This window comes from Lacerta agilis, chromosome 16 (genome assembly GCF_009819535.1).
Source record: "Lacerta agilis isolate rLacAgi1 chromosome 16, rLacAgi1.pri, whole genome shotgun sequence".
In the NCBI taxonomy this organism is placed as follows: domain Eukaryota; kingdom Metazoa; phylum Chordata; class Lepidosauria; order Squamata; family Lacertidae; genus Lacerta; species Lacerta agilis.
This window is the reverse complement of record NC_046327.1, coordinates 35,708,349-35,721,237: the sequence shown is the minus strand read 5'-3', so window position 1 is coordinate 35,721,237 and position 12,889 is coordinate 35,708,349.

The following is a 12,889-nucleotide window of genomic DNA, read 5'->3' as shown; positions in this document are numbered from 1 at the left end:
ACTCTGTACGGAATGCCACACATGCGCAGTCCGTATGGGATGCCACTCATGCGGCAGCCTGTACAGTCGCCATGCAAGCAGCAGCCCGTATGGAGACCGCACAAGAGCGGTAGCCCGTACGGAGTGTACATGTGCAGTATCCCATATGGACTGCGCATGTGCGGCATTCCGTACAGAGTGCACATGCGCACTCCGTACGGGCTGCCCCGCCCCAGATGCCGGAGAGGGTTCCTCCGCCACTGTGCCTCCCATATTATTTTTGTTGCATTTGCAAAGTGCAAGGGTTCAAGCCTGGGACTGCCCAGATGACAAGACCCCCCTCTTGGCCTCACTGTTGTGGTCCAAAGGAAAGCAAACTAATACGGCAGGAGTTGCTGGAAGAAGGCATACAAGGCATTAGGGACTTCACTCTGGATTTGTGTAGGGCAGTGTGTGGTGTTTCTAGTTGAATTACCACGGCACGTACTTAAAAGAATAGAGAAAAGACAAGGACGTTTGAACCAGCAAACGACCTGTATGAGGGTAAGTAAGAAAGAGAGAGAGAGCCTCCTCCCAGCCCTCATACAGGTATTTTTATTGACAAAAAACCCGCCTTCCAAGATTCAAATCATCCAATCACAGTGTCCAGAGCAAACTTCCCCCACAGGCCATGTGGCCACGAGGAGAACAAAGAATCTTTGAACTTAGCAGGAAACTGGTTTGATCTAACCCTACTTCCTAGGCTACAGGTAATTAGCATTCCAAGATCAGGTAGAAGAAAGACACAAGATTGATAGGAGGAAGTGAAAGAACAAGCATCCTGGCCATATTGACACTTCACAGGCCTCCAGGATGTTAGCAGATATACTTCAAAGAAACAAGAGGGACAGATGCTCTGAGGTTATCAAAGATACACTCATTGCCATGTAGTTGTAAATTAAACAGCAACCAAATTGGAAAAGAGAGACGTGACTCTGTTGCTAGCCAGCAATGGAGTTTTAAGACACAGCCAATTAATGCAGCCAGATTCAGGTCATGTAGGATAAATATGAAAATCATATTTTGCCACTGGAACCAGAAAGGAGCTTTGCACTCAAGCACAACCATAATTGGTCTCGGAATGTCCCGCTCTACTTCCACAATGTTCTTAGGCAATTTATTTATTCCTTATTTATCCAGTATGAACACCACAGCAGTGGTTTTCAACCGGTGTGCTGTGGCAAAGGTGCCTTGAATGACGGTCAGGGGTGCCGCAGGCAACACTGGCCTCTGTCCCTCTTTCCTTTCCTCCCTCCTCTGATGCCCTTTTGGGTCTCTGCCTCCCAAAGGCTTGCTTGCTAACAGCTTCTAGGAGCCACAGGTGAGATCTGAGTGCAGGATGGGGACCAATGGTAGGCAAATTACCCAGAGGAGCACAACTATCCCTCACCAGAGGTACAGCAGCCCACTGCAAAGGCACTTTTTCCTGTTTCTTACATCAGGCCAATGGTAAACCAACCCCAGAAGCTACAGGGCAGCGGGTCTTATGTTTTGCCAATGGCTTACTATTATCAAACAAAACAGGCCACATCAGCCTTTTGTTTCTTCAAAGAGGAAGCCAGCCAGTATTATTTCCAGCCCTTGCTAGATGCATGAATTTATGAGTTTGCTCAAATTCTAACCATTGTAGAGATTATGAGGGGTCTGTCCCCCCTGCAAAATCATAACAATGTTTTCTTTCTCTTTTTCCAGATTATTTAAATCTTTCGAAAATGTACTAGCTTTAAATCACCACGCCCTCATATAAAGTCTTTGCCAGTTTAATCAACATGGGTAGCGACACTTTATCAGGCCTTTCAGCAGGGCAGAGTGACACGGAAATCAGTCGGGATCTAGTCAAACAGGGTGGAAATGTTTGCATTTGACAAGAGCCTTACTCCACTTCCTGCCCTCAGACAGGAAGCCAACATCACGACACAAGGCAGAGAAGCAGGTAGCAGCCAGTGGGGAAGTGGGCTAGATGGAAAAGAGAACCGGGTGCCTATATCTTTAATAAAGGCAAAGGGACCCCATAAAATGGTAAAGAGACCCCTGACCATTAAGTTCAGTCACGGACGACTCTGGGGTTGCGGCGCTCATCACGCTTTATTGGCCGAGGGAGCCGGCGTACAGGTTCCGGGTCATGTGTCCCGCATGACTAAGCTGCTTCTGGAGAACCAGAGTAGCGCACAGAAACGCTGTTTACCTTCCCGCCGGAGCGGTACCTATTTATCTACTTGCACTTTGACTTGCTTTCGAACTGCTAGGTTAGCAGGAGCAGGGACCGAACAACAGGAGCTCTCCCCATCGCAGGGATTCAAACTGCCGACCTTCTGATCGGCAAGCCCTAGGCTCAGTGGTTTAACCCACAGCATCTTTAATAGTGGGATGGAATTTCTGCAGGTGCAGCCCTGTGCAATTTTCACCCATCCCCCGGGCAAAAGCGTCTGAGTTCCCAATTTGCACAGCACAAACAACCACAGTTCTGTGCATGCTTACCTGGAAGTAGAGATGGAATGATCTGCCAGTTGCAGTTCTCTCAATTCCTCATGTTTTCCAATGCTGTAGTAAATTCAGCTCCCTACATTTCTACAGCAATTTCTGATTACTATTATTTAGTGCGGATTTCACTTTTTGTTGTACGCTGATTTGACTGAAGTCAGCAATTTATCACAGTATAATGTCTTTTGTTATATTCAGGAATATATTCCTTTTGGTATGCACTTTCCCCTAATTTGTGCATTTTTGTAAACTTTGGTTGGTTGGAGAACTACATCACAATATTTGGCTGAGTGTGAATTTCAAAGGCTGGTTGTGTTTTGTTTCTCACATTGTTTTAGAAAGTGCAAATTTTATAGACTTGGGTTTAAATGAGAACAGAATCAAAATTTATCCCCCGTCCTGACTTGAAAATGAATCCCACTGTATGCAGTGGGGATTATTCCAAGCAAATGCATATAGGATTGTACCCTTAGGCAATCTAATCCAGAAAGCAGTCACAAGGGGTGTCCATTCGTCACCAAAATAAAAAATTCCTTCCAGTAGCACCTTAGAGACCATCTAAGTTTCTTCTTGGTATGAGCTTTCGTGTGCATGCACACTTCTTCAGATACATGCATGCACACGAAAGCTCATACCAAGAACAAACTTAGTTGGTCTCTAAGGTGCTACTGGAAGGAATTTTTTATTTTATTTTGTTTTGACTACGGCAGACCAACACGGCTACCTACCTGTAACATTCATCACCACTGAGTCCTCTCCTCTCCCGAAGTTACACCCAGAAGTGTTGGCCATCACCTAGTATAAAGTTACAGGTGCTTAGGAAGACCATTGGTTTAAAAACTGGCTTGTGACCAAGTTGCTTTTACATCAGGATTTGCACACATATCTCCACGTTAACCCCCTCTCCCCCCCCCACATATCCCTTTGTGAGAAACAATGTTTTTGTTAAAGGGAGGGGAAGAGTAATTTTTAATTTCGTTTTGCAAAATAAGAAGTGAGAGGTGGCAAGCCCACAGGACCATTTTTAGCTGTGTGCATGTGTGTATTTATGGAACTTAATGGCGTTGGGATATCAACTGCACATATTTCTGTTTTAAACTCTTTTGGGGGCTCTTTTGGCTAAAGAGTGGCTCAGATCAGCCAGTAGAGCATGAGACTGTTAATCTCAGGGTTGTGGGTTCGAGCTCCATGTTGGGCAATAAATTCCTGCATTGCAAGAGGCTGGACGACCCTCGTGGTCCCTTCCAATTCAACAATTCTATGAATGTGTCTATGTCCCAAACATTTTTTGAATTCAGGCAGTCGGCCATTTTTCCCTTGCACTTTCCCACATTATGGGACTTCAGGATTAACAGGCATTCCCCACTTATTCCCCTGTTATGTACTGAGTTGAATAGGATCCAAAATGCAGCAGTCTGATTGGTCCTAGAATAATATGATCCAGAATGCAGCAGTCTGATCGGTCCGCAGGAGCCACCCAATCCAGCTCCAGGTGGAAGTGAATCCGCAACCTGATTGGCATACAGGAGTATCCCGGAATTAGCCAATCACATGGGGCCCATTGTGTAAATAATGTATATAAAGCAGACGTTTTGGGGGAACTTCCATCTCTCGCTACTATGAGCTGAATAAAGAGCAAGAAATCCACACTTGACTCTGAGTATATTTCATCCCCAAAGTGCAGCCTTTGGGGGGGGGAATTGCAGGGGTAGGAGGCGCAGCCAGGGAAAATGATATTTTTCCCACCTCCTCATTTCTAGGCTATTGCTCTTGTCCAGGTATCTGCCAGCTTTGCCGGTCCCCCAGAGAGAAAAAACAAGGCAACAATTATTTCTACAGTGTCTCTTAAGCACCTGACTGTCCTCACTGGAGAGCAGGATTGAAACCCAGCTGCATTCAGCAGCTGCTTGGTCTGCAGAAATCAGCAGGTGATGTTTTTCTCTGCATGGCACGCCTAACAAACATTATCACCAACTAATGTCTGCGCAAATAAAAACTACCTGTCTTAAAGACACAAGTGCTGTGGCCAGTTGAGAAGATGGCAATCCTATGTGTAAGGAGTCTCCTCCCATGTGTTTTCATAACCCTGGACTGCCCAGATGACACTCCAAGTTGGCAGGAGCTGGGACAGAGCAATGGGAGCTCACCCTGTCACGTGGATTCAAACTGCCAAGCCCAAGAGACTCAGTGGTTTCGAACACAGCGCCACCCGTGTCCCATTTACCGTTGCAGCTTCCAGGAGCCACAGGTGAGAGCTGAGTGCAGGGTGGGGACCGAAGGTGGACAAACTACCCCAGAAAGAGCACAGTGTGTTCCACACTATAGGTGCTACCTGTACAGATACACCCTTATCATGGTGTAAAGGTACAATTCCCATAGTTCCCTGGGCAGAGGGATAGAGTGTCAGACCACTCTCAGAATTGTGCTGTGAGTGGAATAGGGATCTCCTATTAACTCTCAGGACCCTTAATGAATGACAGCTCCCAGAATTCTTTGGGGGGAAGCCACGACTGTTTGAAGTGGTAACCTAGAAGAAAAAGGATAGGCTGTCAAATATATAATTTGAATTAAATAATGTGAATTTTAGGAGAGCATAGAATGTAGAAATAGATTCAGAAAATGTTTTTTGTTTATTATTATTTTTAAAATATGTGATAGATTTAAATTGGGAAGTTACGTAAAATATTTTGTAAGGGACGCAATAAGGGGAAACAGGAGGAAGTCCATTTAAAGATGTGAAGAAAGTTGAGATTTTTAATACAATAGTTTATTTTTGTTTTTACTTTTTGTAGAATGTTTTGTTTTGTAGTTTTGTTCTTTTTTCATTTTTGTATGTATTTGTTGTTGTTTTTGGAAAATTTTAATAAATATCATTTAAAAAAATAAAAATAAAGTGGTAACCTAGTGCTTTAAATCAGGTGTGGCCAACTCCCAAGAGACTGCAATCTACTCACAGAGTTAAAAACTGGCAGTGATCTACCCGCTGTTTTGGGGGGGTTCAGGTCAAATTTGTTGAGGCATTTTTTAGGGAGGAGGAAAGCCCAATTTTTTAGGGGTTCAGGGCAAAAATGTTGAGCTTTTCTTAGGGGAGACAAATTTGTTGAGCTGCTTTGGGGGAGCCAGTAATCTACCAGTGATCTACCGCTGATATCCAGTGATCTACCGGTAGATCACGATCTACCTGTTGGACGTGTCTGCTTTAAATATACAGTGCGCATGTTGCGCTAGTCTCTTGTTCAACCCGTAGCTCTATGTTGAAGTCTTCTGGCAGATGGGAACCAGAAGCGTAAGCTCAGCTGGCCAGCAGGACACAACAAAGTTGACCAGGGCAGTAGTTGTGAGCACCATGTTAAACAGGCCGCAAACACCACCAGCTCTAGAAAATATTGAGGACAACAAACTTCTCCTCCAGTCAATTAATTAATATGGGCTAAATGCCACTGGTAGTTCTGTACTCATACAGACAACTCCACTTTAGGATGGGAGTGGACAAAACGTGGCTTCAGAGCCTGGGCCTAATTTCATGCAGGTAGTAGAAAGGAGGGAGGGAATACGAGAGGAAGACACAGCAGAGGGGGACAGAAGAGAGAGTCCCGCTCACTTTGCTTGCCTCAGTGGGGCAGGGTGGGGAGGTTCCCCTGGTTTATAATTTTTTTTCAACATGTCTTTGAACGAGGAGGGAAGCTGTAGGTCTGCACTGGTGTTACAGCTTTGGGGCAGTCTTGGTTCCAAACCACACAATCTTACTACTGTGGCCTTAGGGAAGCCATCCTCTCCCTGCTTTAGCAACTTGTGGAGAATATTGATCTTCCTTGTAGGATTTTTAAAGCCCGTTGATGCCATACAGTTGCCATGTTAAACACTTGGAAGACTTGGTTACAGGTAGGTAGCCGTGTTGGTCTGCCATAGTCATAACAAAATTAAAAAATTAAAAAATTCCTTCCAGTAGCACCTTAGAGACCAGCTAAGTTTGTTCTTGGTATGAGCTTTGGTGTGCATGCACATGAAATATCATTTTTTATTTTGTTTTGGAAGATTTGGGTGAATTATTGAAATGCAAAATGTTTTTATTGCATTCTGTAGTCTGTTTAAAAGCAGCCGAGAGTGACCTCTTGATGACAAAACTACTTCTTAGCTCAATTGCTGGAAATGACACCCAAATTATGGGGAGTTTATAGCCCTTTGGTGGCTGGAGCACCCATGTGTTCAAGAGCTTTGACACATTTTCTTGTGAAGACTGGGATTAAGGTGAGGCAGGATCTTAAAACACATTCAGATGCTTGTGGCGATAAGACCCTCATTGAAAAATCTTTCAGTGGCTGACAAGATTGTTGGAGTGAAGCATTGGGAGTCATTAACATGCTCCAGAATGGCTGAAGAAATCACTTTAGATGGGCAGAATTGGCAAATTGGCTGCTTTAATTAACTGTCGCAGAGATGGTTATCATGGTATCATTTTGCTGAGTAACTATGGAAAGTGTGCTCAGTTAGAAGAGCATATGTTTTCCATTTGGTTTGGGTAATGTATGATTTTATTTAAAACAAAACAAAACAAAACAAAACAGGACTTCGCTAATTTCACCTTCTATGGCTGTGTTTTTGTACTATGAAGACATGAATAAGAGAGATGAGTTTCCAGTGACCCCACAAGTATGAAACTCTGGTAGGTGGCTGCGATGTCACACCCTACTGTACTTTGTAGTGTGCCCAGCCACCTTGCAAGCAAAGGGTTTTTAATTTTAAGTGTTTAAAAGAAGTGAAGGGGCAGGAGATTTGTAGCCTCACACAAAATACCTTGGGCTCAAGTCCACACAACACCCTTGGGCTGTGTGCACATTATGCATTTAAAGCACATTTAAAGCGCAAACATACCAAAGAATTCTGATTTACTGCAGTTTCTTAAGGGTACTGGGAATTGTAGCTCTGTGAGGGGGCAAATTACAAGTCTCAGACTTCTTGGAGGGTGCATTAAAAGGATGGTGTATAATGCAGCCCCCTGGACAGGCCATCACAGTTTCAGAAATTCATGACCATCACAATTGCCTCGAATGTACGATGGACCTCTCAGAGTGTCAGAGACACCTGGCCCATTTGCAGAAGGGAAGGGAAGGTTTGTTTATATAATCAGCTGATCAGAGAGGAACATGTACATCATGATCTAAGCTTGTGCCATCATAATTTTTAAATAAAAATATCAATTAACAATTATTATTAACGAAGTAGCTATTAACAAAAATCTGTAACACATAACAAAAAGTATATCTTCTATCAAGTTACATATTTTATCCGCATAAATTTGTATCTCTAAGCAGCGAGTAACACATTTTAGTCTGATGTGCATAAAAACACAATATCAAATGCAGGAAAACCCACAAGGGTCTAAATTTGAGGGTCCCTTTGAGCTCAAGGCCATTTGGCCCTGAATGTGTGTCTACTTCAGTATATTTATGCAGAATAGAAAAAGCTACAACCTTGCGCCATCTCTTGTTAAATCCTGTCTCCATGCGATGACTCAGCCTAGGTGGGCTGATTCCTCAGACACTCCCTCCAGGTCTCTCCATTCCCAGGACCAACAGGATTCCCGGCTCTGCATTCCTCCTTGGCACAGATGGGTCCCAACACGCTTGCCTGGAATTCCACTGGAGCCCTCAACTCTGGCAAAGGAGGGGCATGGAAGAGCGGGCAACCTGCCGGGGCTGGCATGCTGCAGCTCGCCTGTTGCAAAGGAAACGAAAGTGGAACGGCGCAGACAGAAGAAACGCAGAGCTCCGAGTGTTTCATGCCAAACGTTTGGGTGGAAGACCTGTGTGGGTCCCTCTCCTGATCCTGTAAGGGCCAATTCACACAACTAAAGCTGAGGACATGTGAGTGGAATGAAGCGGGGCTGAGCTGCACTGTGTATAAACAGCAGGCCGGTTTCTATCCTGATTTATACCCAGTCGCCAGAGACTGCACTGCAATGTGCTATCTGCCACACAGTCCCAGAGGCATCCGCTTGCTGTTCCTTAGCTGCTGCAGTCAGTATCCACACTGGGAGCATCACACCGAGCTGTCTTTGCATAGTACTGTTGTCAACAGAGCCAAGCATTTTTGTTGATTAGTCACCTGCCTTTTAACCAGCTAGTTAACGGGCGAAGATGAAATACACGCATATGTTTTCAAATCACCTCTCACGAGGAAATTGGAAAAAAGCAGAGGAGACAACCCTCCCTTTCCTAGATACTTAAATGACTAGGCCCAGAGCAGTTGGTCATGGAACTGACCACAGTGACGCTGGACTTAATCTTGAGTGGTGTCCAGGATGTGGAGCGAGAGATGTCCGCATTGTCCAGGCAATTTGGAATATGGTCACATCGTGCTGTTAAATGGAATAGGCGTGTAGATGGGCAATTGCCAAGAAAATGCAACATGGTCTCGTGTGCTTTCAAAAGAGTGCTTTTGATCTTGGCAGCTGGCTGGGTCACTGCAAGAACAGGATGCAGGACTAGATGGGCCATTGCTCTTCAAATATTAAATAATAATAATAATAATAATAATAATAATAATAATAATAATGTGTGTTTTGGGTGTTATTGTTTATGTTTGTTACTATGTGATGCATTTTTTTGTGTTTTTACATTGTAAACCCCCCCTGTGATCCTCAGATGAAGGTGGTATAGAAATTTAATAAAAAATAAAATTATAAAATGTTCTCCCGTATATGTCCACCCACAGTGCTATTGGGGTGTGGGGGTTCACCCCCCCATTGGTAGGATTGCCTCCCACCTGTTTTCAAACTGACACACTGTACAGACTCAATGCGCAACGAGGTTTTATTTTTGGACTGAAACCTGTTTCTCAAGTAGCACTATTTGGGGGCCAAAAGATATGCAATAGATCTAATTTGTGTTTGTGGACTACATAGAAGAAACAATTCTGCACTGTCAAAAGCTTGTCATGTGCGTGCTGGTGTGTTGGGACTCATACTGGCTGACCATGTTTTGGCAGGGGTGGGAATCCTCAAGCCTCAGGGCCAAATGCAACCCTCAAGAACTGTCTGTCTGGCCCTCCAAATCCTCTTCTGGCCGATGCCTGACCATTTACTAGGTCTTGGTCACTTTGACATCCACATAAGAGCAGAATATATGTCATAAAGAACTAAGAGCATACAAGATTATTACTCTTATTTTAATTGTAGCTCACCTTTCCTGCAAGGAGCTCAAGGGAGTGTACATAATTCTGTCCCCTCTCTGGTTATTCACAACACCCCTGCGAGGTAGGTTAGGCTGCAAAACTATGACTGGCTCAAGGCAACGCAAGAAGTTTCATGGCTTGGTGGGGATTTGAACGTGTGCTAGTCTGACACTAACTACTATGCAACACACTGACATCAAGATGATACATGGTTTAGTTATTTACAAAGTCTTTCTTCATCTTCCTGTCAAGCACTTCAAATGATTATGCAATCATCTTGTCCTTAGCAAAAGCAAAACAAAGCGGTATTTGCCCCTAGATGAAATCATTGTCCCAGTTGCAGGTACAGGTACAACAAAACAGATGTATATCTTTTGCTACCTGTCTCGTTTTTTTACTGTTTGCAGGTGTGAGTTGGCCATGTGCAGCAAACCCCCTCCCCATCCCCAATTACTTAGGCAGTTTTCTAAGATGAATGAAAGTTCACAAAAGAAGGTAGGGAAAGGATTGCAAAGGCCTTCTCGGTAGTGGCACCCGCCCTGTGGAACGCCCTCCCATCAGAGGTCAAAGACATAAGCAACTACTTGACATTCAGAAAATACCTGAAGGCATCCCTGTTTAGGGAAGCTTTTAATCTGTGACATTTTAATGTATTTTAATATTTGTTGGAAGCCGCCCAGAGTGGCTAGGTGGACCTAGCCAGATGGGCGGGGTACAAATATAATAATAATAATAATAATAATAGTATCAGTAAGGTAAAGGTAAAGGGACCCCTGACCATTAGGTCCAGTCGTGTCCAACTCCGGAGTTGCGGCACTCATCTCGCGTTAATGGCCGAGGGAGCCGGCGTACAGCTTCCAGGTCATGTGGCCAGCATGACAAAGCCACTTCAGGCGCATGAAAACACCGTTTACCTTCCCGCTGCAGCGGTACCTATTTATCTACTTGCACTTTGACGTGCTTTCGAGCTGCTAGGTTGGCAGGAGCTGGGACTGAGCAACGGGAGCTCACCCCGTCGCGGGGATTCGAACTGCCGACCTTCTGATCAGCAAGCCCTAAGCTCTGGTTTAACCCACAGCGCCACCCGCGTCCCTTATAGTATCAGTAAGAGGGGCAAAATAGATGAGATGCCAGAGATTGGCAATGAAGATCTCTCCCCCCCCTTTTTTTAAATCTTAAAAGCTGCCACAGGGCAGGCCAAATCCATCTGCACTCTCACCAACTGAGCTGTCTCTTATTCTCCTGATTTAAAGCTCTCACCACAAGTTGCTCTTTGTCCTGCAAGTGCAAGCATTCTTCATATGGGTGATTTATATTTTTCCACTGCAGAACAAATGGGCGAGGCAGGGTAGGGATTGAACTGGGAAGATGACCAAGATGAGATTTTACACCCATCTCTCTCAAGTCTATGAAACCAGGCATGGAGGAAACCTCTTGGCCACCCAAGGGTGGGGGTGTCGTGACGTCACGGCGCACGTTGGACGGACTGCACATGTGCGGAAATGCCACGCATGCCGAGTCCATCTGGGCCGGCTCTGCTGTTCCCGCGGTGACCGAGCGAGCCGCTAAGCGAGCTACGGCTCGTGGGGCTGCCCTGTCCGTCCGTAAAGCAGCACGGATGGGGTGCCAGGCGGCAGGGCTCGGCTTGGGGAGTGGCGGGAGGAGCCGCTGAGTGTCACCCTGGAACCCGGGGCGCCCCGCCCCATCACCCCTCCCTTGCTACACCACTGTATGAAACTGATCTGAAGAGGTGAGGGAGCATGCTGAGGCTGTCTTTTAAACTTTTTAGGAAAGTCCTAATCTCAGATGTGGTTCTTCCTAATGGTGAATGTGTTCAGCAACCAAACTTCCTTCCCTGCCCCTCTCATTAGTTCACTGCCCCAGTATCACAAAAGCCCAGCCATTAAAACTTAGAATCCATTTATTCCTGGGCATCCCAAACGCAGCAATAACAACAGAACACACTCACAGTTGCAGTTGCAGTTCAGGATTTAGTTTCCCATGGGTGAGAGTGCACTGGATATTTATGCTGTCTTTTCCACAGTTGTGGATTCACTGACAAAATTAAAAGTGGAGTGCAATGGTAGCAATGTAAGACTCCTAACAGCAGGAAGTAGATCGACTAACCCACCCTCAAATTCTCAGAAAGAGGCCACCCCAAGCGCTTTCACCTTTGGCTAGCTCCTATCTCTGACCTTCTCTTTCTCTAGGAGGAATCTACACACATATAAAAAAACGCTGTGAAAATGTGTTTTTTGTAAAAAACGTTTTGAAAAATATATTGAAATTTGCAAAGCTCACTGTGGCCATCTAGCATCACATTTGCATATTGCATTTCACAATACATTTAAAATGTTTTATTTGCAGCTGTGTAGATGAGCCCATAGGATCTGGCTCCGAGCAGTCTGCCTCTCTCTCCCTCTGAGAGGTCACCCTCTGAAAGCAGGGGAAAGATTCTCCAACATTCAAACCTGGGGTCAGCAAACTTTTTCAGCAGGGGGCCGGTCCACTGTCCCTCAGACCTTGTGGGGGGTGAGTTGTTTCTGCTGTGTCCTCCACAGCCAGTTTCAAACAGTCTGCTGTCCTGGTGGCGCTGAGAGTGGATCTGTGTCCCCCTGAAATCTGTGACAGCCACTTCAGCAGAGGGCTTCAGGGCAGGCATCCCCTTCAGACATACCGGTATTTCTGGGAACACTTTAGGATTGGAAGGTTCCCAAGGCTTTGGAAATTCATGCTGAATAAACCAGTTTATGAGGTGGCAGGCAGGAGCCTTTCCTAGAAAACCAATCTAACCAGCAGGGCAGGAGTTGTCTCTGGCCGTTGAAATTGTTGGCTTGTGTGCTGATTTGTAAGGAGGTATTTATCCATATCCTCACTTTAGGGCATTCTGACTTCCGTACAAACTCTTTAGTCTGGACCAGGATGGTGCAACATGTGGCCCCAGGGTTGCATGTGGCCCTCGAGGCCTTTTTGGCAGCCCTTGGCAACATTTGACACCCCCCAGCCCCAGCCCTCATACTGCTGCCTTCCCAAAGCCGGGTGAGGCACTGGGCTTTGGGAAGATGACAGGGTCCTAGAGTCCTCCCACTGCTTTCCCAAAGCATAGTTACATACCCTCCAACATTTCTCCAATGAAAATAGGGATGTTCTATTCCATAACAATTATTATTTATGTCCTGCCCATCTGACTGGGTTGCCCCAGTCACTCTGGGCAGCT